The 22,522-nt window shown below is 44.5% G+C and overlaps 1 long non-coding RNA gene across 1 annotated transcript in view; it reads left to right on the forward strand.

Annotated features, from left to right (window-relative positions):
• LOC138421535 (uncharacterized) overlaps positions 1-22,522 on the forward strand; it is an 81,546-nt gene that overhangs the window by 45,923 nt on the left and 13,101 nt on the right. Inside the window, exon 3 of the long non-coding RNA XR_011249528.1 lies at positions 3,429-3,578. This is a non-coding gene — a long non-coding RNA (uncharacterized lncRNA). The remainder of the gene's footprint in view (positions 1-3,428; positions 3,579-22,522) is intronic.

Raw genomic sequence — 22,522 nt, forward strand, 5'->3', positions numbered from 1 at the left:
GAGCCTTTTGGTTGTGAGTAACCATAAGGAGAAGGACACTACGGGCTTGGCCTCTGAGAGCTGGATATGCACCAGGGACGGGCTGGACACGCAGAGTGAGCGTGTTGGTGGGGAGCCCAGGAAGGGCTTTCTCTTAGCCTCTTGCCTCTACTTCTATCCCAGCAACAGTGTCCACTCTGCGCTCACTGCCTGCTGGCCTTTCTGCTGCTCGGGCCATGTGGCAGAACATGGCTACTGTTGCATACGGTTCCAGCCATGTGCACAGAGACTCCTCTTTCTGGGCTCCAAATCCCAAGTCCCAGGGAAGGCTTCTGATTGTCTTAGCTTGCACCAGGTGCCCACCCTTCAACCAGTCAATGGCATCCAGGGAAGGGCCATTTACGAGCACGGTGAACTCTGCTGCAACAATGTGAACAGCAGGAGGAAGAGATGTCCCCAGAGGTCAAGGTAGAGTTTTAACACTTTGCGACTGTGGCTCTGCTAGCAGTCTGTGGAAACAAAGAAAAGACCTTGACCCAGGCACTGCAAGTCAGGGAAGGCTTCCTGGAAGAGGTGACCTCCATGCTGGGTGAAGGAGATTTAACCAGGGTGTGAGGAGGAAGAATGGAGAGGGTTGTTAAGAGAATGGAGCAGGCAAAGTCTTCAAGGCAAGACCCAGGTCTGCTGGGGTAGGGACCTGGAAGTGCCATTCCCAGCTCTGCTGGACTTGGGCACGTCGTGTCGCTTTCTGAGCCTCAGCTTCCTCGTCTGTAGATGGGAACCCGAGAAGATTATGAGGATGGAGTGAGGCCATGTCTTAAGTAATGCCAGGCATGAGCGTTGCTCAGTGTGTGTCAGTTGACTCTTCTCATTCAAGAAGCCCTCCTTGATCATTCTTCAAAGTGGGCTTGCCTTTGAAAGTGAAAGTGAAAGTCTCTCAGTCATGTCCGACTCTGGAATTCTCCAGGCCAGAATACTGGAGTGGGTAGCCTTTCCCTTCTCCAGGGGATCTTCCCAACCCAGGGATCAAACCCAGGTCTTCTGCATTGAAGGTGGATTCTTCACCAGCTGAGCCACAAGTGAACTCCAAGAGGACTGGAGCCTATCCTTTCTCCAGTGGATCTTCCCGACCCAGGAATCTAACCAGGGTCTCCTGCATAGCAGGTGGATTCTTGACCAGCTGAGCTATCAGGGTAGCCCTGGGTTTGCCTTTGACTGCTAATATATCATCTTATTTCCCTCACAGAACTTTTCTCAATTTGAAGTTACTTCCTTTGTCTTTCTTATTGAAATATACTTGACTTATAACATTGTGTACATTTAAGGTGTACAACATTTTAATTTGATACATTCCTATATTGCAACAGGATCGACACTGTAGTGTTGGTTAAGACCTGGATCATGCCCCATAATCTTTTTTTTTTAGGGGTTGTAGTAATTAAGATCTAGTCTCTTAGCAAGTTTCCAATACAATGTTGCCGTCTATATTCACTCTACCATTCCTGAGCTCTCTAGGACTTACTTAGGACTCTTTGAAAGTTTGTAAACAACGTCTCTCCTCTTGTTTTCTCATTTACCCATGGTTTTGCCCATGGCTGAAAGGGCCATGAAGGCAAGGAATGTGCCTGTTTTGTTCTCTGGTGTATCCTCCTGATATGCAGGGTGCCTGGTACCCAGTAGGCAATGACCAGTATCTGTTGCATCAGGGAATGAGAGGATACAGAGGTGCAGAAGGGAAGTCGTGGCAGTCTCACACCAGAGGGGTGGACTTCTCGGACAGTGTCTGAGGTTTGCTCTCTGACAGACCTCAGAATGAATTGTTCTCAGACAATTTGCTGAGGTTGAGGGCTCCCTCAGCACTGTCACTTGGCAGCTGCCTGAGTCCTGAGCCCCCTGATGAGAACCCCTCCCACAGCCCAGTTCAAAGGCTATGGTGACCCGGCCACAACTCAGACCTACAGTACCTGCAAAACTCGGGTGGGACCTCAGCCATCCTATCATCTGAGACTCTTCCAACCAGGTCTACTAAGTTGGAAGGGGGAGCGGGCTTGGATTTAGAGGTCTAGCTCTGTCCCCAGACTTCTTGGTACTTGCCCTGGGAGAGATGTCTCCTCAGGGCCTGACCAAAGGCTTCGCCTCACCCTCCCCATCGTCCTCGTTCTAGGGGTGATGAGCCCCGACAGAGAAATGGAGAGGGCCAATAAGGGTAGGGCCTGGCCCAGGGGTCCTCGCAGCAGCCCTGGGGCGTGTCTTGGTATCTGCCCTGCCCTTGCACAAAGGCTGACCCTACTTCCCATCATTTCCTTCCCCATCCTTGGCCGTTCTCCTCCCTCACTGACCTCCTGAAACTTCCTAGAAACCCTCCTCTGACTCCCTTCTTGTCTCAGCCTGGCTCCCTCACTGAAGACCTTGAAATGAGGATGTGAATACAAGTGGTTTATTTGGAAAGTGATTCCCGAAAGTGCTGGCAAGGGGAATGGGGCCGTGAGACAGGTGGGGGCAGGGGGCCCAGAGTGGGTGCGTTAATAGTGAAGGGTCTCTCTGGCTCCGGCCCTGCGAGGTGGTATTGAGCACACCAGAGGGGCGGAAACCGTTGGCTGAGGGGTCCTGCAATGAGTGTGAACTCCCCAGCCCTCTGTCCTGGCCTGCCTGTAGGGAGCCCTCAGCCTGCCTTGTAGGAGCTTCTGGTTTGCCCTCTTTGGGCCAGTGAGCAGGGGAATGGTCGGTGCTGAGGGCTTGTTGGCAGGGCGTCTGCTACTCCACCCACCACCCCAGCCCCCTTGGTGGTCTCTCCTGCCACCCCTAGAGCTCCCACTGATTGCCCACCACCCCCCTCGCCCCAAGGACCCCTCGTGCCTCCCTGGCGATGGCTGTTCGCTGGGCCATCAACCCTGGAACGCTTGTCCACCCTCCCCTCCCCCACGCCCCAGGATCCTTTATGTCCCCATCTAACCTTCCAGTGACCCCTGTTCCCTTTGCTCCACTCCCCTCCCTCCTGCCTCCTATCCAGGAGCTTGGGGATGTGAGTGAGATGTGCTCCCTGAAACAGCAGGCGGGTGGGGGAGGGTGGGTCCACTTCCTGAATGTCTCCTCCTGGGATCTTCTGTGTCTGACCCAGTGAGTCATGTCCTCCGCCTCCCCCTAACCTGGCCCTCTCCTAGTCGCTCAGAGAGGGGCTGGTCCTCACCCGGGTCCTGCCCGCTTTCTCCTGTTTTCCTGCTCAGAGAAAGAGGTCTGGTGAGACCTCCAGGCGGCCCAGGGGACCTTGAGGTTCAGCCTGGGTAATCCAATGGGCCCTGCAGCTAGCCCCTCCTTAGGCAGGGACACAGCCTCTGGTTTTCTCTGGGGCTCACCAAAGCCTTGAAGCATCAGGTGGGGCCCTGGACTTGCAAGGGAGAACATGTAACTACAGCCTACTCTGAGGAAAGTTTGTTTTCCCCATTTTACAGGTGAGAAAACAGAGGCTCAGAGAACATGTATCACTCGCCCAAGGCCCCAGAGCTAGCCAGTGTCTGTCACCAAGGCCCAGTGTTCTAACTCACAGGATGACTGCGTGTGTGCCCAGGCTGTGCCATGCCTTACCAGAGGTGCAAAGCGGGGTAAGCCATGGGCACCCGGGGAGCCTGGGGCAGGGCTGGGAATGAGGCTGACCTCTGCCCTCCACCTTCGCTGCCTGGGCGGCTGGGCTGGCCCCACCCCAGCCCTCAGCTTTCCATGCCTGCCCTCTGCGACCCACTAGCCACACAGCCTCCAGGGGAGCTTAAGGAAAATAATTCTGATCATGTCCCTCCCCTGTTTACAACCTTCCAACGGCTTCCCACAGCCCTGAGAGTGAACTCGGAACTTTCCACAGGGCCTTGCTGGCCTGGTGCCTGCCTCCTCCTCCAGTCTCACCTGGGCCCTCCACCTCACACACTGCTCCCCAACTCAGGACCCCTGGCCACCCAGACACCCCAGGTCCTCCGTGGCAGCAGGCGTCTCTGCTTGAAGCTCTTCACACCCGTCATCCGGCCAGCCCGCCCTGGCCCTGCAGCTGTGAATATCTCCCAGCCCTATGGCTAGCTGTCACGCCCTCTGATTCTGTTTTGTTACCACCTGATGTATTTCCTCATACACTGGATGATTTACTTGGTTATTGTCTCTCCCCCACTAGAACGTGAGCTCCGTGAGGGCAGGTACGTGTCTGACCTCCTCGCTGCTTTATTCCTAGTGTCCCAAAGGCGTCCGGCACATAACTGGGGCCTCTAGTCAACAGGCGTCTGCAGAGCTTGAGCACAAGGCTTGGAGTTTGGTCTGCCGTAACCAGGCGACCCTGGATGAGGCACGCACGCATGCACACACACTCACACGCGCTCACAGGGCTCGGGAGTGTACTCAGGCCCCACCCACTGCTCCAGCTTCCACGACTTTCAGCTCTAGGGATGACTAGGAATTTGGGTTGCATCATCATTGTTAACACGCCATCATCGTCAACAGGCCATATCCGGAGTCTCAGGACCACTCATGTGGCACCCCACCGGCCGGCCTTCTCCACCCTCCCTGACCATCTTCCTGTGTGGGGACAGGCATGCCTTTGGCCTCTCAGGCAGATCCTGGCTGGGCTCAGTGATCATGAGACCCACTCACCGTCATGAACATCTTTGACAGGCTTTTCCCAAGGGTCCTTCACTGTGAGCCTCTCTTTCTCAATGTCTCTACCTGTCTATGGATTTCAGTGTCTCTCTTGCCCACTATTTTGTTATTATAAAAGTGATCCTCAACCCAGGAGTCTGTTTCCCAAGAGAGAAGCAGCTGGACACGACCCCAGTGTCCATGTTCCCCTCCCACCTACTTCTAACTGCTCATTCATAGGCCAACCGCTGAGCCTCTGTGTGTGTGTCTTCCTCTCTTCTCTCTCTCTTCTACCCCGGCCCCCTGCCCTCTCTCCCTCACACACACACACACACAAACACACACACTGTGTACCTGTGCCAAACATTCTTTCTCAGAGACGAGTCTATCTTCTTCAAAGAGGTCAAATTTAAAATGCACTCAGCAGTCGTGAAATGGCCTCAGTGAGCCCAGTGCAGTGGTCATAGGATGGTAGGTCCACAATTTCTCTGTTGGGAGATGCGGGCGGGTGGGGACAGGGCAGGATGGCCAGCACAGGGCCCACCCGAGGGCAACCCTCAACACAGATCTGGCCAAGCACTGCTGTGTGGATGGGGGCCCATTGTCACATCTTTTTGTGCCTTAAAAGATGCCAGAAAATCATCTTATGTTTTAAAAAATATGAACTCTTTCAAAAATGGTGGTAAATCCAGTGTATGGATTCTGTGGGCACTGATCCATGGACTGCTAGTCTAAGACTTCTACATGAAATCTGTAAGAAGTAAGAGGTTTTCATTACCCTGGTTTTGAGATGAACTTTTTAAAAGTTGGTTCTTTACACTCATCCATCTTTGTGCACACATCTGTCATAGACCTGGGGCTGTAAAGGTCAGTTTCTAAGATTGTCTTCTTCAAGAAGACAAAACAAAAAAATCTTATTTTCCTTTGTACGCCCATTGCCTGACCCTCTGCCTGGATCATGGAAGGCATTCAGTGAATGTTGGATGAATGAGGAAATGAGGTCAGAAAAGGAAAGTCAGCTTTACGATGTATCAGAGGAAAAGGTCAATGAATTTATAAAGTTGAGTCATGGCAATGAAAGCACGTTTAATCAGGAAGATGTAGACCCCATTTTTCTGCTAATGTCACACTCCATCCCCTCTACCCTAGGCTCTGCCCAGTTCCCCATCCAGACACCTGGAATTTATATCTTGGAACACAGAAGACAATTCACATTTCCCTGGAGTAGTGATTATGATTGAATTCTCAAACCTGGGCTTTGACCTTTATTTTTTAACTCAAATTAAAACCAATTTGAGTCCTCAAAGATAAATGTGCAGCAAGCCCAAGATCTTTCTCTGGGGAAACCTCCCTCCACTTGAATTGCCCACGGTCTCCAGGGGTTTTTATACAGTCAGAAATAAAAGTCAAGCCAGCTTGTAATAAATCTTGCCCAGGCACAACTCTGAGAGCAAGGACCTCCTTAACTTTCACCCTGCACCTTGCTTGCCTCCCATTAGTCCGCACACTCAAAAGGCAAACAGGCATTCCCAGGCACCATCCCAGTTTATCTAAGGATGACATTTCTCTCCCCGTGCCTGCGGGCTGTCCTAGATGTCTCCTTGGTCCCGAGAAAGCCTTGGCCCTCTGGGACTATTTTTCTTGTGCTTGAAAGCCAAGGTGCAAGGGGAAGGGGATACTTAGCCGTCAGTTTCTGTGTCTTGTCTAATCCTCTCCAATATCCGCTTCTGTGTAGCGGAAGGGGAAAAACCCCGAAGCTAGACACGTGTGAGTGGCATGTTCCCCTTCAGGGCTGACTTGCTAATGGATACAAGGTCTCTTTTGGGGTGATGAAAATATCCAGAAATCAGACAATGGCGATAGCTGCACAGCCCTGTGGGTATACTCAAAACCACTGCATGCTTCTGCCGCTGCTGCTGCTGCTGCTGAGTCGCTTCAGTCGTGTCCGACTCTGTGCGGCCCCATAGACGGCAGCCCACCAGGCTCCTCTGTCCCTGGGATTCTCCAGGCAAGAACGCTGGAGTGGGTTGCCATTTCCTTCTCTAATGCATGAGAGTGAAAAGTGAAAGTGAAGTCGCTCAGTCATGTCCGACTCTTCTAACCGGGTGCATTTTATCGTATGGGGAGTACATTTCGATTAAAAATTAAAAAAAAAAACTGAGTTAAATTATTTGCCTCTGCCCTCTGCCAGCTGGGCTTTGCCGGCCCAGGGACTTGGAATCTCTAGCTGCTAAACTGTTCCTCCCTGCATCTGGACCCTGGGCCAGAGGCTCACTGCACAGAGGAGTTGGCCAGGGCTGGCTCAGGGAGCACAGGGAGCCCCCCTAAGCCTGAGGCCACTCATGCTGAAGGGTAGATTTATGGCGTGGAGGCTCCCAGGGTAACAATGAGTATGCGGTGGGGCCAACAGGCAGAGACGCCCGCGTGGGTAACCAGGGACTGGAAGTGGAAATGTTTTCTTTCTTAACTCCAGGAGAGACAAGGGGTGGTGTGGCCTCAACCGGAGAAGGAAACAATTCCCGTATTCTGAATTTAGCAGCTGAGAAAGATCATCGAAATGGTTTGAAGTGACAGAATGGAAGCTACTCTTTTTATAACTGGGGTCCTTCTTGTTCTATATTTGATCTTAAGAAATATATTAGTTCAGAATAATTTTCTCTTTAAGCTGAAAGCCTTGAATCTCCTGGATCCACACTGGCCCACTCTCGCCCAGGGAGGCTCTTCTCCCTTACCCCTTCTTTAGAAGCGGAACAGTGAAAAGTCTTATTTTACAGCTGGACAGGGTTCTTTCTTGTGTTTTCTCATTAGGAGAGAAGAATATGGAAAGATCCCTCAAGGAATTATCTAAGTCTTCAAATTATAAGCACGATAAACTATTAAGGCATTTTGAGAATGCTTTCTCCTCAATAATATTTCCTGAAACATTCTGAACAGGCATCCGTGTATATGTTTGGGCTATCTCTAGTTAAATGTCTGAAGCCCAACTCAAATGCACTTATAAGGAGTTTACTGGTTCATGTAAACTAAAGCAGTTCAGACTTCAAGTTCTTGATCCAGAGTATCAAGAAAGATCACCAGGCTCCAGTTTATTTTTTTCTCCATTTCTTGGCTCTGCAAAGAGTCTTGTGGCAACTCATTGATCCTGGCTGGATCATATACTCACTCCTGAATCAATTACCATGTCCAGGCAAATGCAGTGTTAAAATTGGCTAGGCCTGCATTATGTGTCCATTTTTGGAGTAAGTGATACCCCATATTAACCATGTGGATGCGCAGGGGCAATGGAGTAATTCTTTAGAGAAAAATTGTTGTATATTTACTAGGAGAGGGGAGAACAGGTGTTGGGTGACAAGAAAAACAAGATGTAGAGTGAAAATTTGGATTGCTGTCTGGGATAAAATCCATACCCTGACATTGTTAGCCATGTGACTTTTCCAAGCTTGGGAGTTTCATTTGGAAACCAAAGGTAAGAGTAGTACCTCTGTCCTAGGGTGGTGAGGATTAATTGAGAATCCAAGTAGAATATTTAGCATGCTGCTGCTGCTGCTGCTGCGTCGCTTCAGTCATGTCGACCCCATAGACGGCAGCCCGCTAGACTCCTCTGTCTCTGAGTTTCTCCAGGCAAGAACACTGGAGTGGGTTGCCATTTCCTTCTCCAATGCATGAAAGTGAAAAGCGAAAGTAAAGTCGCTCAGTTGTGCCCAACTCTTAGCGACCCGTGGACTGCAGCCCACCAGGCTCCTCCGTCCATGGGATTTTCCAGGCAAGAGCACTGGAGTGGGGTGCCATGCCTTCCCCGAGAATATTCAGCATAGTGCCCTTTAAATGATATTAGTAACAGCTATAGCTATTATGCATTACTTTGCATCTAGGTAGAATCTTGTCATCAATGGAAAGTTTTTTGTGTGTTTTAATGAGAAACCTAAAAAATCGAAGTAGTTTGATTTTTTTCTTTTCCAAATGAAAGACCCAGGAATGAGTAAATTGGTAGAAAACTACAAAGGAAAAACAGGATTATCTGGAGAATCAGAAGACTGGTTACTTTGGAGGGAGAGGGAGGGCATGTGATAGGGAAGGAACACAAGTTTTCTTGATGCTTTATCTGGCAGGTGACTCCATGGATGCATACTTTAAAACATAAATGTGCTGAGGTTGTCTAGCTTTTTCCTCTTTCTCCGGAGAGCACACAGACGTCCACATTTCTCAGCCTCTGTTGCAGTGAACTGGGCCATGAAACTGAGTTCTGGCCCGTGAAACATGGGTTGAAGTGGTGTGTACCACTTCCAGCCCTGACCCGTCAAACAACTCTGCCTTCTTATATCTGCTGCCTGGATGTTGATCTCCAAGGTAACCATGGAAGCCTGGTGATGAAGATGGTGGAGAGGCCGTCATTCCGAATCCCTGATACATGCTGGAGCAGAGGGCTCACCTCCCCACACTCCATTGCTGTTCAGGATTACCTTTTATAATTTTTTTTTTTTAAACTTTTAAGCTTTATATTTGAGTATAGCTGATGAGCAGTATCGTGACAGCTTCAGGTGCCCAGCACAGGGACTCAGTCATACACGTACGTACATCCATTCTCCCCCACTCCCCTCCCATCCAGGCTGCCACGCAGCACTGAGCAGGGTTCCCTGTGCTATACAGCAGGGCCTTGTTGGCTATCTGTTTTAAATACACCGATGTGGACAGGATTATCAGTTTTGACTTTACAGTGAAGGTGAATTCTTTCAGGGCTTCCCTTGTGTCTTAGTGGTAAGGAATCCTCCCGCCACTGCAGGAGACACGGGTTTGATCCAGGGGATGAGAAGACCCCCCGGAGAAGGAAATGGCAACCCACCCCAGTAATCTTGCCTAGAAAACTCCATGGACAAAGGAGCCTGGGCTACAGCTCCATAGGGTCACAAAAAGTGTCGGACACAACTTAGTGACTAAATAACAACAAAAAAACAAAGTTCTTTTGAGTGAAGTCATAGAAATGTTAGGGCATTTGGCAAATGGCAAGGTTTGCCAACCTTGATTCATAGGGTACATAATGTTTGCTATGCTTTTCAGTATGATAGAGCTGGCAATAAAAAATGTAAAGAATAAAGGAAAATGAAGGCAAGATGAAGATCATGGGAGTAACGGGAAAGCAGGAGAAACGACCTCTCAGATTCAAAGCATTTCCAATTCTTATTTCTGGAGGGGGTACAGCTTCAAGGGTAGAGACTAGGGGACACGTCCCTATCTAAACTTTTTTGATCTTTTTGAAGACTCTGTCATGTGGGTAGAAACTGAAATTTCCTTTCTAGGAACTACTTCTCCAGAAAGTGTGAGGCAGAAAGGATAGGAAAAAGAATAGTAATAATAAGCAATAGCAAGAGCTGTTTATCGGGTGGGTGTTTGCTGCAGCCAGGCCCAACCCTGCTCAGCCCCTAGCCACAGGTCTCTGGGAAGTATCTTCGCTTCTTGTTTCAGAAGTAGGTGAGGAGGTAAAGCACATGGCTGAGGATCCCAACACGGTGCCCCTTATCTCTCTGCCAGGCTGAAAAGTGAGGGGACTCAGTTCAAAGGTGGCATCTGTTGACCTGAGACGTCTGCCCAGAGGTGGGCATGGCAGTGGGCAGCGGTGGCAGGTGAGGTCTTGACATAGCCCTGTGGTCACTCCCAGGCCCTCTCTCCCCTGCCTCTCTTCCCAGGAGGGCTCCTTCCAGGGTATGCTGAACTCATTCCCCTACCCAAACCTTTTTACTTCTCATTCTTTTAGCTCAGTCTTTGGATGATTCTCATATTTCCTTCTTGTCACCTTCACCCAGGCAGTTCCTATCCACCTCGGCTCACAGATCAAGTGCTTTACTACCTTCTTGATCATTTTTGTTGAAAAAAAAAATTTAAGAACTGTGGTTAACCACCACTCCCACCTGCTAATCCCACCTCCCAAAGAAGAGGACCCAGAACTTAAAAACCACCTATGGTTTTTAAGCAAACCAGGTGCTTCCAAGGGAACTTTCCACACTCCAGGGCCCAGGAGAAGGGGATGCAGACAACAGAGGAGGCATTCAGAACCATCCTTGCTTGCAGAGACACACTTGCCCTTGACCACACTGCCCGCAGGGAGGAAGTGGGCAAGTTCTGTATACTGAGGATCGTGTGTACTTCTAACGTGGCCCAGCGCACTCGCCCAGGAGAAATCACACAGGGCTGGTGAATTCTAGTTCCAGACTCTGCTCTGAAGGGTGCTGCAGGGGTGGGAGGGGAGGCATCAGTGATGAGGCTTGGCTTCACAATGACAGGATGTTGCTTCCATCCAAGTCCCACCCATCCCAGGCCACCCGGGGAAGAATATGCTGTACTTTAGCCCTGGTGAGAGAGAAGAAAGCCAAAGGCACATCATTGGACTGAGCCTTTTATTTTTTTTCTCTCCAGGAAATATATTTCTGACAAGAGAAGCCAGCACTAAAAAGCCACTGTCTCCTATCCTCTCTCATCACAAATGGTGATGGTCTTGGCCTTTCCCACCACCAACCCCTTGGCGGGAGCCCCTGGGAAGCACTCCGCCCCAGGATTTAAGAGCATGAACTCTGGAAATGCTCAGATCTGTGTTTAAATCTGGAATCCACTGCTTCCTAGCTGTGATCTCAGCCTCGTCATTCGACCCTGCTGGGTCTCAGATGTCCCTTGAGGTTGCTGTGAAGATGAACCATATGGAGGTGGCCTAGGCCAGGGTTTGACACGTAGGAAGCACTTCATAAGTCGTGAATACCATCATCACTTTGCTGCTCTGTATAGAGAAGTTTGGTCTCTGTGATTGTTGTAGAAAAAGGGTCTGCAGGGCTGTGGGATGAGAGACTGAGAGCTGGGGGAATCAGGGAGAGACGAAGGCTGGGAAGAAGGAAGCAGGGACAGGTGACACCTCCAGGGCCCTGTCACCAGGGAGCCCAGCAGGAGCTCAGTGAAGATGTGTGTAGGTTCGTGCAAGGTGTGGAGGAGCGTCCCAGGCTCTGCGGGTAGAAACAGGGTTTCCAGGTGACCACTCGCCCCCCCCTCCCACCCCCACTGTGGAATACTCGTTTCACTGCTACCGCCCAGGGTTATCTCCCTGCCTGGGGAGCGCTGGGCAGCTTTGCAGAATCCTGATTTTGCCTCTACACTGAGGACGGATCTGTGCCACAGGACGGACACACACTGGCAGAGCCCCTGAAGCTGAGGTGAACGGGAAGGTGAGAACCATCACTGTCGCTCAGGTAGGATGCTCCTGGTGGCCTGGCAAGAATGCCACCCCCACCCCCAGGGCAGGTAGAGGGTTAGGAGGTCACATCATGACCAGAAGGTGGCTTAAACTACAACATGGACTCAGAAACCAGGGTCAGAGGAGCTTCTCACTGCCTGCAGCTCCTCTTTCTCCCCCTTCTCCCGCTTCCATCCTCCCACTTACCCTGATTGCCGTTCAGTTCAGTTCAGTTCAGTTCAGTTCAGTTCAGTCGTTCAGTCGTGTCCGACTCTTCGCGACCCCAGGAACCACAGCACGTCAGGCCTCCCTGTCCATCACCAACTCCCAGAGTTCACTCAGACTCACGTCCATTGAATCAGTGCTGCCATCCACCAATCTCATCCTCTGTCGTCCCCTTCTCCTCCTGCCCCCAATCCCTCCCAGCATCAGAGTCTTTTCCAATGAGTCAACTCTCTGCATGAGGTGGCCAAAGTACTCGAGTTTCAGCTTCAGCATCATTCCCTCCAAAGAAATCCCAGGGCTGATCTCCTTCAGAATGGACTGGTTGGATCTCCTCACAGTCCAAGGGACTCTCAAGAGTCTTCTCCAACACCACAGTTCAAACGCATCAATTCTTCAGTGCTCAGCCTTCTTCACAGTCCAACTCTCACATCCATACATGACCACAGGAAAAACCATAGCCTTGACTAGCCGGACCTCTGTTGGCAAAGTAATGTCTCTGCTTTTGAATATGCTGTCTAGGTTGGTCATAACTTTTCTTCCAAGGAGTAAGAGTCTTTTAATTTCTTGGCTGCAGTCACCATCTGCAGTGATTTTGGAGCCCCCAAAAATAAAGTTTCCACTGTTTCCACTGTTTCCCCATCTATTTCCCATGAACTGATGGGACCAGATGCCATGATCTTCGTTTTCTGAATGTTGAGCTTTAAGCCAACTTTTTCACTCTCCACTTTCATCAAGAGGCATTTTAGCTCCTCCTCACTTTCTGCCATAATGGTGGTATCATCTGCATATCTGAGGTTATTGATATTTCTCCCGGCAGTCTTGATTCCAGCTTGTGCTTCTTCCCGCCCAGCGTTTCTCATGATGTACTCTGCATAGAAGTTAAATAAGCAGGCTGACAATATACAACCTTGACGTACTCCTTTTTCTATTTGGAACCAGTCTGTTGTTCCATGTCCAGTTCTAACTGTTGCTTCCTGACCTGCATACAGATTTCTCAAGAAGCAGGTCAGCTGGTCTGGTATTCCCATCTCTTGAAGAATTTTCCACAGTTTATTATGATCCACACAGTCAAAGTCTTAGTCATAGTCAATAAAGCAGAAATAGATGTTTTCCTGGAACTCTCTTGCTTTTTCCTTGATCCAGCGGATGTTGGCAATTTGATCTCTGATTCCCCTGCCTTTTCTAAAACCAGCTTGAACATCTGGAAGTTCACGGTTCACGTATTGCTGAAGCCTGGCTTGGAGAATTTTGAGCATTACTTTACTAGCATGTGAGATGAGTGCAATTGTGCGGTAGTTTGATCATTCTTTGGCATTGTCTTTCTTTGGGATTGGAATGAAAACTGACCTTTTCCAGTCCTGTGGCCACTGCTGAGTTTTCCAAATTTGTTGGCATATTGAGTGCAGCACTTTCACAGCATCATCTTTCAGGATTTGAAATAACTCCACTGGAATTCTATCACCTCCACTAGCTTTGTTCATAGTGATGCTATCTAAGGCCCACTTGACTTCACATTCCAGGATGTCTGGCTCTAGGTGAGTGATCACACCATCATGATTATCTTGGTCATGAAGATCTTTTTTGTACAGTTCTTCCGTGTATTCTTGCCACCTCTTCTTAATACCTTCTGCTTCTGTTAGGTCCATACAATTTCTGTCCTTTATGGAGCCCATCTTTGCATGAAATGTTCCCATGATATCTCTAATTTTCTTGAAGAGATCTCTAGTCTTTCCCATTCTGTTGTTTTCCTCTATTTCTTTGCATTGATTGCTGAGGAAGGCTTTCTTATCTCTCCTTGCTATTCTTTGGAACTCTGCATTCAGATGCTTATATCTTTCCTTTTCTCCTTTGCTTTTTGCTTCTCTTCTTTTCACAGTATTTGTAAGGCCTTCCCAGACAGCCATTTTGCTTTTTCACATTTCTTTTCCATGGGGATGGTCTTGATCCCTGTCTTCTGAACAATGTCACGAACCTCCGTCCATAGTTCATCAAGCACTCTATCAGATCTAGTCCCTTAAATCTATTTCTCACTTCCACTGTATAATCATAAGGGATTTGATTTAGGTCATACCTGAATGGTCTAGTGGTTTTCCTTACTTTCTTCAATTTAAGTCTGAATTTGGCAATAAGGAGTTCATGATCTGAGCCACAGTCAGCTTCTGGTCTTGTTTTTGCTCACTGTATAGAGCTTCTTCATCTTTGGCTGCAAAGAATATAATCAATCTGATTTTGGTGTTGACCATCTGGTGATGTCCATTTGTAGAGACTTCCCTTGTGTTATTGGAAGAAGGTGTTTGCTATGACCAGTGCATTCTCTTTGCAAAACTCTATTAGCCTTTGCCCTGCTTCACTCCGTATTCCAAGGCCAAATTTGCCCTTAGCACGCCTCTTTTTTCCCTTTTCTATTATGTGTGTGTGTGCTGAGTCGCTCACTTGTGTCTGACTTTTTGTGACTCCATGGACTGAAGTCTGCCAGATTTCTCTGTCCATCGAATTCTCCAGGCAAAAATACTGGAGTGGGTTGTCATTTCTTCCTCCAGGGGGTCACCCTGGCCCGGGGATGGAACCCACGTCTCCAGCATTGGAAGGTGGATTCTTTACCACTGAGTTACCTGGGAAGCCCCTTCTCTGTTATATACACATCCAATACATGTGGTGACAAGTTCAGACAGCACAAAAAGGCATACTCTTCAAAGGAATCTCACTCTCATCTCTGATCCCCAGTCCTCAGTTTACCTGCCTAGAAGCCACTGCTTAAGCATATGCATTTAAGTGTGTAAGTTGGTGGCTATGTATTTTACACAAATATGAGCATGCCATATAGATGCTTTGGTTCTATGCCTTTTTCACCTAACACTATATCTTTAAGCTGGTTTTAGGTACCTCATTCATTTTAATAGGTGCATAATGTTCCATTGTGTGGACACACTATAATTTACCTAATCAGTCCACAGCTGATGCACACTTAGGAAGTTTCTACTCTTGACGTCTACCAACAAGTATCACGACAACAACAATTATGAAAGCAGTTGACATTTGTTGGACTCTTAACAAGTGCTGGACACTTTCATATAATGCATTTTCCTCCATTAAGTCATTCAGTCTTCAAAATAAATCTAAATGGCAGGTGTTATTATTGTCATTTTATGGCTAAGGAAATCAAAGCACAGAGAGATTACCTTGCCTGCTTCTTTGCACACATGAATGATTATATCTGTAAAATAAAATGCTAAAAATCTATTATAAATTTTGATGTATTTTACCAAGTTGTCCTTCTAAGACATTAATTCCAGTTTATATTCTCATTGACCTTGTATAAAAGTTCCTATTTCCTTCATATATTTCATATCTATATTTATATAGGGAAATAGCGAAAAGAGTAGGAAAAAACATATCTTGTTGTGACTTAATTTGCATTCCTATTATTATGAGTAAAATTGCACACTTTTTTATATGTTTAAAGTCATTCTATTTATTTTTTCATGAATCCTTTGCCGTTGATCTTTTTTGAATCACTTTATAAGAACTCTGTATATTAATAATAATCTACGTTCTTTTTGAAAAACTAGTTTATTTAAAAATGTATTGTAAAATACACACAGAGATGATTAAGGATGATATATACATCCAAATGGAGAAGGAAATGGCAACCCACTCCAGTGTTCTTGACTGGAGAATCCCATGGAAAGAGGATCCTGGTGGGCTACAGTCCACGGGGTCGCAAAAGAGTCCGACATGACTGAAGCAACTTAGTGCACACGCACACGCGCAAACACACACACACCCAAATACAAAGAGTAATAGCAGCGTAAAAATGGAACATGTCCAGTAGCTCCAAAGCTCCCTGTGGTTTCGTCTCTCATTGCCTTCACCCACCGACCCGCATGTCCAACCCTCCAGGAAACTATTACCCTAAATTTTGCGCTGATCATTCTTTTTTTTTGTTGCTTTACCACTATGCATATATTCCTAAACAGTATACTGTTAGTTTTGTCTGATTTTAAATTTCATATAAATTGTGTGTATTTTTCCGTGACTTCCTTCTTTCCTTCTCATGATTTTGAGAGATGTCCATGTTCATGTGCAGAAGCTGTGGCTCATTAATTATTAATGCTATTGAGTGTTTTATGATTATGCCATTTATGTGTGAAAAATACAATCCACTGCAATTTATGGGAATTTTCATGACTCTAAATTATTTCTAATACTTGGTTTTCTTAGGCTGTGATGGGTGTATACTGTTATCTCATTGTGACTGTATTTGACATTTCCATGATTAGTGAGGTTGGGCATATTTTTGTATTTTATAAGCCACTGATATTTCCTCTTCTCTGAAGAGATTATGACTTTTATCCATTTCCTATTGTATAGCTTATCTTCTTATTGATTCTTTGGTGTTCTTTATATATTCTATATATTAACCCTTAGTGAGTTAGATGTGTTGCAAAGATATTCAATTTGTGGTTTGTCTTTTCACTTTATGATATCATTTTGTGAAGAGACGTTCTTAATTTAAACATAGTCAAATATGCTAATCTTTATATTTTTGCTTTTTGCATCTTGTTTGAGGAATCTTTGCTTTATCTGAAGTCACAATAGTATTCACCTACATTGGCTTTAGCACTTACGAATTTAATCCATTGGAAATGGATTTTTGTTTTGCTGACACAAGAATCCAGTTTCGTTCTTTTGCCATATAGAAAGACAGTCCCAGGACTAATGTCCGTCTTTCCTCATCTGTCTTCAACGCCACTCTGGTGTAAACCCAGTCTGTTTATTTGCATGGGTCTGTTCCTGGGCTCTGTTCTTTTATCTTTATTTTTGGTCTATTCCTGCACTTATCTCACTTTCTTCCTTGTCATAGTTTTATAATAAATCTTGATACCTGTTAAGGCAGCCTCCCCCCAGCTCCTCCTCCTTCTTCAGGGGTCTTTTGACCATCCATGGATCTTTACTCTTTCATATAAATATTAGAATCTGCCTTCAAGCTCCAAGAAATGCTCTGTTGAGATCTTGTTTGGAACTGCATTGAGTCTGAAGATCAGTGTTAAGAGAAATGATGTATTTATGATATTGAAACTTCCTGTCCCAGAAAATGGCACGTCCCTACATTTACTTAGGTCTTTTAAAGTGTCTTTCAGTATGGATTTATAATTTTTCTTAAAGGATTGCACATCTTGTTAAATTTCCTTTAAAATTTTTCTCTTTGGGGATTATTGCAGTTGGCTTTTTAAAGAATAACGTTTTGCAAAATGCAATTATTAACTGAATACTGACTTTGTGTCCAGCAGTCTTTCTAAACTCTCATATTGTTTTATCACTTATATATTATTTGGGTAGATAATCCTAGCACCTGTGAACAATGGTACTGTATTTCTTTCAAAACCTTTAATTTTTCTTTATTTTTGTCTTAACTCACTGGTTTGGGACATCCAGTATAATGTTGATTAGTAGTGATCATAGCATCCTTGCCATTTTTAAAGAATAATTTTATTTATTTACTTAGTTTTGGCTGTGCTCGTTCTTTGCTGATACACGGGCTTTCTCTGGTTGCCGTGGGCGGGGGCCACTCTAGCTGCCGGGGGCGGGGGCCGCTCTAGCTGCCGTGGGCGGGCTTCTTTGCAGTGGCTTCTCTTGTTGCAGAGCACAAGCACTATGGTGTGTGAGTTTCAGTAGCTGAGGTTCCTGGACTCTAGGGCACAGGCTCAATAGCTGTGCCTGGGTTTAGTTGCTCTGAGGCATGTGGGATCTTCCTAGACCAAGAATTGAACCCGTGTCTCCTGCACTGGCAAGCAGATTCTCTACCAATGAGCCACCAGGGAAGCCCCCCCTTTTTTTTTTTTGCCACACCATGCAAGATCTTAGTTCCCTAACCAGGGATTGAATCCATGCCCCTTGGAGTGGATGCACAGAATCCTAACCACTGGAGTACCAGGCAATTCCCTCCTGGCCTTATTCAGATAAAGGGCATGTTTTCAGCATTAAATATGACTTGCTGTGACATTTTTTTAAGGTATTCCTTATCAGGTTAAGAAAAGCTCTATCTAGTCCTAGTCTGCCAAGAGTTTTTATTATGAATAAATGTTGAATTGATCATATGTTTTTTCTTTTAAAATTATGTTTATATGATTGACAGCATGCTAATATTGAACTACACTTACGTGTTTAGCACAGAACCAATCTGGTGAAGTTGAATTTTTTTTTTTTTAATTTTTTATTGCATCTTGCTGGCATCTGTTTGATACAATTTTGTTTAGGATTTTGCATTTATCTCCAAGAATGAGATGAGTTTCTTCATTGTGCCATCGTTTCCTGACTTTCTAATCAAGAAAAGGTTAAGCTCATAAAAAAGTCTACGAAAAAAGTTTAAGATTGAATTATCTGATGATAGCATACTTATGAAGATGTAAAGGATTTTGGTCCTGCGATTTCATTGTAGGAAGATTTTAAACTACTGATTTAATTTCTTGTATGGTCATTAGATTACTTAAAATTTCTGTTTTTTCTTGAGTCACTTTTAATGAGTTATGTATCTGAGGAATTTGCCCCTTAATCTAGGTTTTCAGATAAATTGGCAAAGATTCTCACAGCTTATCTATTTAATATCAGCCATTCTTTTCTTTCTTTTTTATTGATTAACGTAACTAGAAATTTGCCTATATTATTATTTTTTCAAAACGAAAACTTTTGACCTTGCTGATTTTTTGTTTTTAAATAATTTCTTTACTTATTATTCTATCCCTTCTGTGGGGATTGTGTGGGGGATTGTGTCATTGAATACTTACGTTACTAATGTTGAGCTTCTATTCTTTTTAAAATGTAATCATTGACGCTATATATTTCCTGAAAAACTCAGTGGTAGCTGTATTGTTCAATTTAAATGTTTTAATGTACCACTGCTTGTTGAATCAATGAGTTATTTAGAAATTTGTTTTTAACTTTCCTATTGGTTACTCTAGAAGTTTAACACATTATATTGAACCAAATAAGAGAGAAAGTTAATAGCTTTGCTTTCTTACTAAGCAATAAAATTATCTTCTGAACAATAAAATAATCTTCAAATGCTGTGATTCCAATCATCTCCTAAAATCATTCTCTTTGTTCTATCTTATCCCCATGAGCAAACTCTGGGAGACAGTGGACAGGGAAGCCTGGTGTGCTTCAGTCCATGGGGTCACAAAGAGTCTTACAAGACTGAATAACTGAACAACGAAGCTAGATCCAGGGGTTTCCCAGGTGGCACTAGTGGTGAGAATCCACCTGCCAGTGTAGGAGACCCGAGAGATATGAGTTCGATCCCTGAGTCTGGAAGATGCCCTGGAGTGTGAAGTGGCAACCACTCCAGTGTTCTTACCTGAAAAATGCTATGGACAGAGGAGCCTAATGGCCCACCATGGGGCTGCAAGCAGCCAGACGTGGCTGTGCTTGCACACACAGACACACACACACACACACACACACACGATCTATATTGTTTCACAAAAATCTATGTTTAGATTTAGCCTACATTTACTTTACCGTTGTTTTCCACACTTGCTCACATTAAAAATTTTTCTTCTGAGATTATAATTTTTTCAGAAACTCATCCTTTGGAACTCTCTGGATGGTAAACTCTCCCAGTTCCTACGTCTGAAATATATTTTGTTCTGTGTGTTCATATTGAGAAAGACTAGCTTGATTAGTATGCATAGCATAATATCACTTAAACATCTAATCAATAATCTATGCCTTTGAAGATGATCTTATTGGGCCACAATTAACATTTAATAAAGTACACAAATTTAATCACGTACAGTGCTAAGTAGAGGTGGGAAAAAGCAGCATGTTGTGTTCCTGGGGCTTCCCTGACAGCTCAGCTGATAAAGAATCTGCCTGCAATGCGGGAGACCTGGGTTTGATCCCTGGTTGGGAAGATCCCCTGGAGAAGGGAAAGGCTACTCACTCCAGTATTCTGGCCTGGAGAATTCCATGGGGTCACAAAGAGTTGGACACGACTGAGAAACATTCATGTTCACTTCTGTTCCTGATCTTAGAGAGGGAACATTCAGTTCTTTCCAATTAAGTATAGAGTTAGCTGAAGGTTTTGAGGGTAAACATTTTTCACAGGATTGAAGAATTCCCTTCTAGTTCTAGTTTGCTGAGAATATTTTTACTAAATCAGGAAGTAAATATTGGATTTTTGTCAAATATTTTTTCTGCATTTACTGAGAGGATCATATGGTTTTTCTTTTTGGTTGGTATTATGGTACGTGACATTGATTGATTTTTTTAACCCCATTTCATCATGATGTATTATCATTAAATATATGGTTGGATTTGATATGCTAAAATTTTATTTAGAATTTTTGCATGTATGTTCATGACAGACATTGGGCTGGTTTTTCATATTGTTTTTTCTTAGTCTGATTTTAGTATTAGGGGTATTGGCGCTGTTGGCCTCGTAGAGTAAATTGGAAAGTATTCTCTTCTATCATGTGGAAGTGTTTGTGTAGAACTGACATTTTTTCCTCAAATGTTTGGTAATACTTACCAATGAGGCCATCTGGAGCCTGTGGTTTTGCTTTTGGGATGATCTTTAACTGAAATTCATTTTCTTTAATTGTTTTAGAAATATCTGTAGTGATGTCATTTCTCTTTTTTCTGATATTGGTAATTATGTGATTTTTCCCTTTCTTCTGATCAGTTTATCTAGAAATTTAAAAATTTTATTGATATTTTCAAGGAGCCAGGTTTTTGACTCATTGATTTTTCTATTGTTTTTGTTTTCATTCCATTAACTTCTATATTAATTTTTATTATTTCCTTTCCTTTGCTTTATTTGGGCTTAATTTGCCTTTTCTCTAGTTTATTATGGTAGAAGTTGACATCATTAATTTGAAAATTTCTCTCTTTTCCAGTAGATGCAATTAGTGATATAAATTTCCTTGTAAGTACTGACTTAGTTCAGTTCAGTCGCTCAGTCGTGTCTGACTCTTTGTAACCCCATGGACTGTAGCACGCCAGGCTTCCTTGTCCATCACCAACTCCCAGAGCTTGCTCAAACTCATGTCCATTGAGTTGGTGATGCCACTCAACCATCTTATCCTCTGTCATCCCCTTCAATCTTTCCCAACATCTGGGTTTTTTCCAGTGAGTCAGTTCTTCAAATCAGGTGGCCAAAGTAGCAGCTCACACATTTTCATATGTTGTCTTTTCAGTTTTATACAGTATGAAATGCCTTTCAATTCCCCTTTTGATTTTTTCTTTGACCCCTCAGTTATTTAGAAGTGTGTTATTTAGTTTTAATTATTTGTGGATTTTCCAGAGATCTTTCTGTTATTAATTTATAATTTGATTTCATTGTGGTTGAAGAACATACTTTGTATAACTAGAATCCTTTAAAGTTTATTTAGACTTGTTTTATGGCCCAAAGTATGGTCTTTCTTGGTAAATGTTCTTTGTGCACTTGAAAAGAATGTGTATTCTGCATTGTTGGGTGGAGTGCTGTATAAATGCCAATTAGGTCGAGTTGGTTAATACTGTTATTCAAATCATCTGTATTCCTACTGATTTTCTGTCTACTGATTCTATCAATTCTTGAGAGAAGGATATTGAAATATTTTATTATAGGGGTGGATTTGTCTGTTTCTCCTTGTAGTTCAATTCTATCAGTTTTTCTTCATGTGTATTGAACCTCTGTTGTTAGTTACATAAACATTTACAGTTATGTCTTGATGAAAGGACCTCTTAATCATGATAAAGTGTGTTTCTTTCTCCCTTGTAATATTCTTTGCTCTGAAATCTTTGTCTGATATTTATATAGCCATTCCAACCTTCTTTTAAATTTGTTTAGACATAACTCTTTTGTCATCTCTTTTTTCATGGTATCTCTTTCTTCATCATTTTACTTTCAATTTATTTTTATCTTTATAGATAAAATTCATTTCCTGTAGGCAAGATGGACTTCCCTGGTGGCTCAGATGGTAAAGAATCTTCCTGCAATGCAGGAGACCTGGGTTAGATCCCTGGATTGGGAAGATCCCCTGGAGGAGGGCATGGCAACCCACTCCAGTATTCTTGCCTGGAGAATCCCTATGGACAGAGGAGCCTGGTGGGCTACAGTCCATGGGGTTGAAAAGAGTCAGACATGACTGACTGATTAAGCACAGCACAAGAGAGTTGGCAAGATAGAGTTGAGTTTTGTTTCTTTCTTTTTCTTTTTTAATCCAATCTGAAAATCTCTGCCCATTAGTCAGTAGTGTTTAGAACATTTACATTTAATGTAATTATATGATTAGGTTTAAATCTATCATCTTGATATTTATTCATCTTTTCTTCATCTCTTCTTTGTTTTTTCCCCTGATTTTTCTGCCTTCTTTTGGATTGAGTATTTTTATGATTCTATTTAATCTTTTCACTATATTATTAGCTATGCTCTTTTGTAATTTTAGTGGTTGTTTTAGAGTTTATAGGATGCATCTTTAACTTGTCACAATCTACCCTTAAGTGATATCTCGC

This window comes from Ovis canadensis, chromosome 16 (assembly GCF_042477335.2).
Source record: "Ovis canadensis isolate MfBH-ARS-UI-01 breed Bighorn chromosome 16, ARS-UI_OviCan_v2, whole genome shotgun sequence".
Classification (NCBI taxonomy): Eukaryota; Metazoa; Chordata; class Mammalia; order Artiodactyla; family Bovidae; genus Ovis; species Ovis canadensis.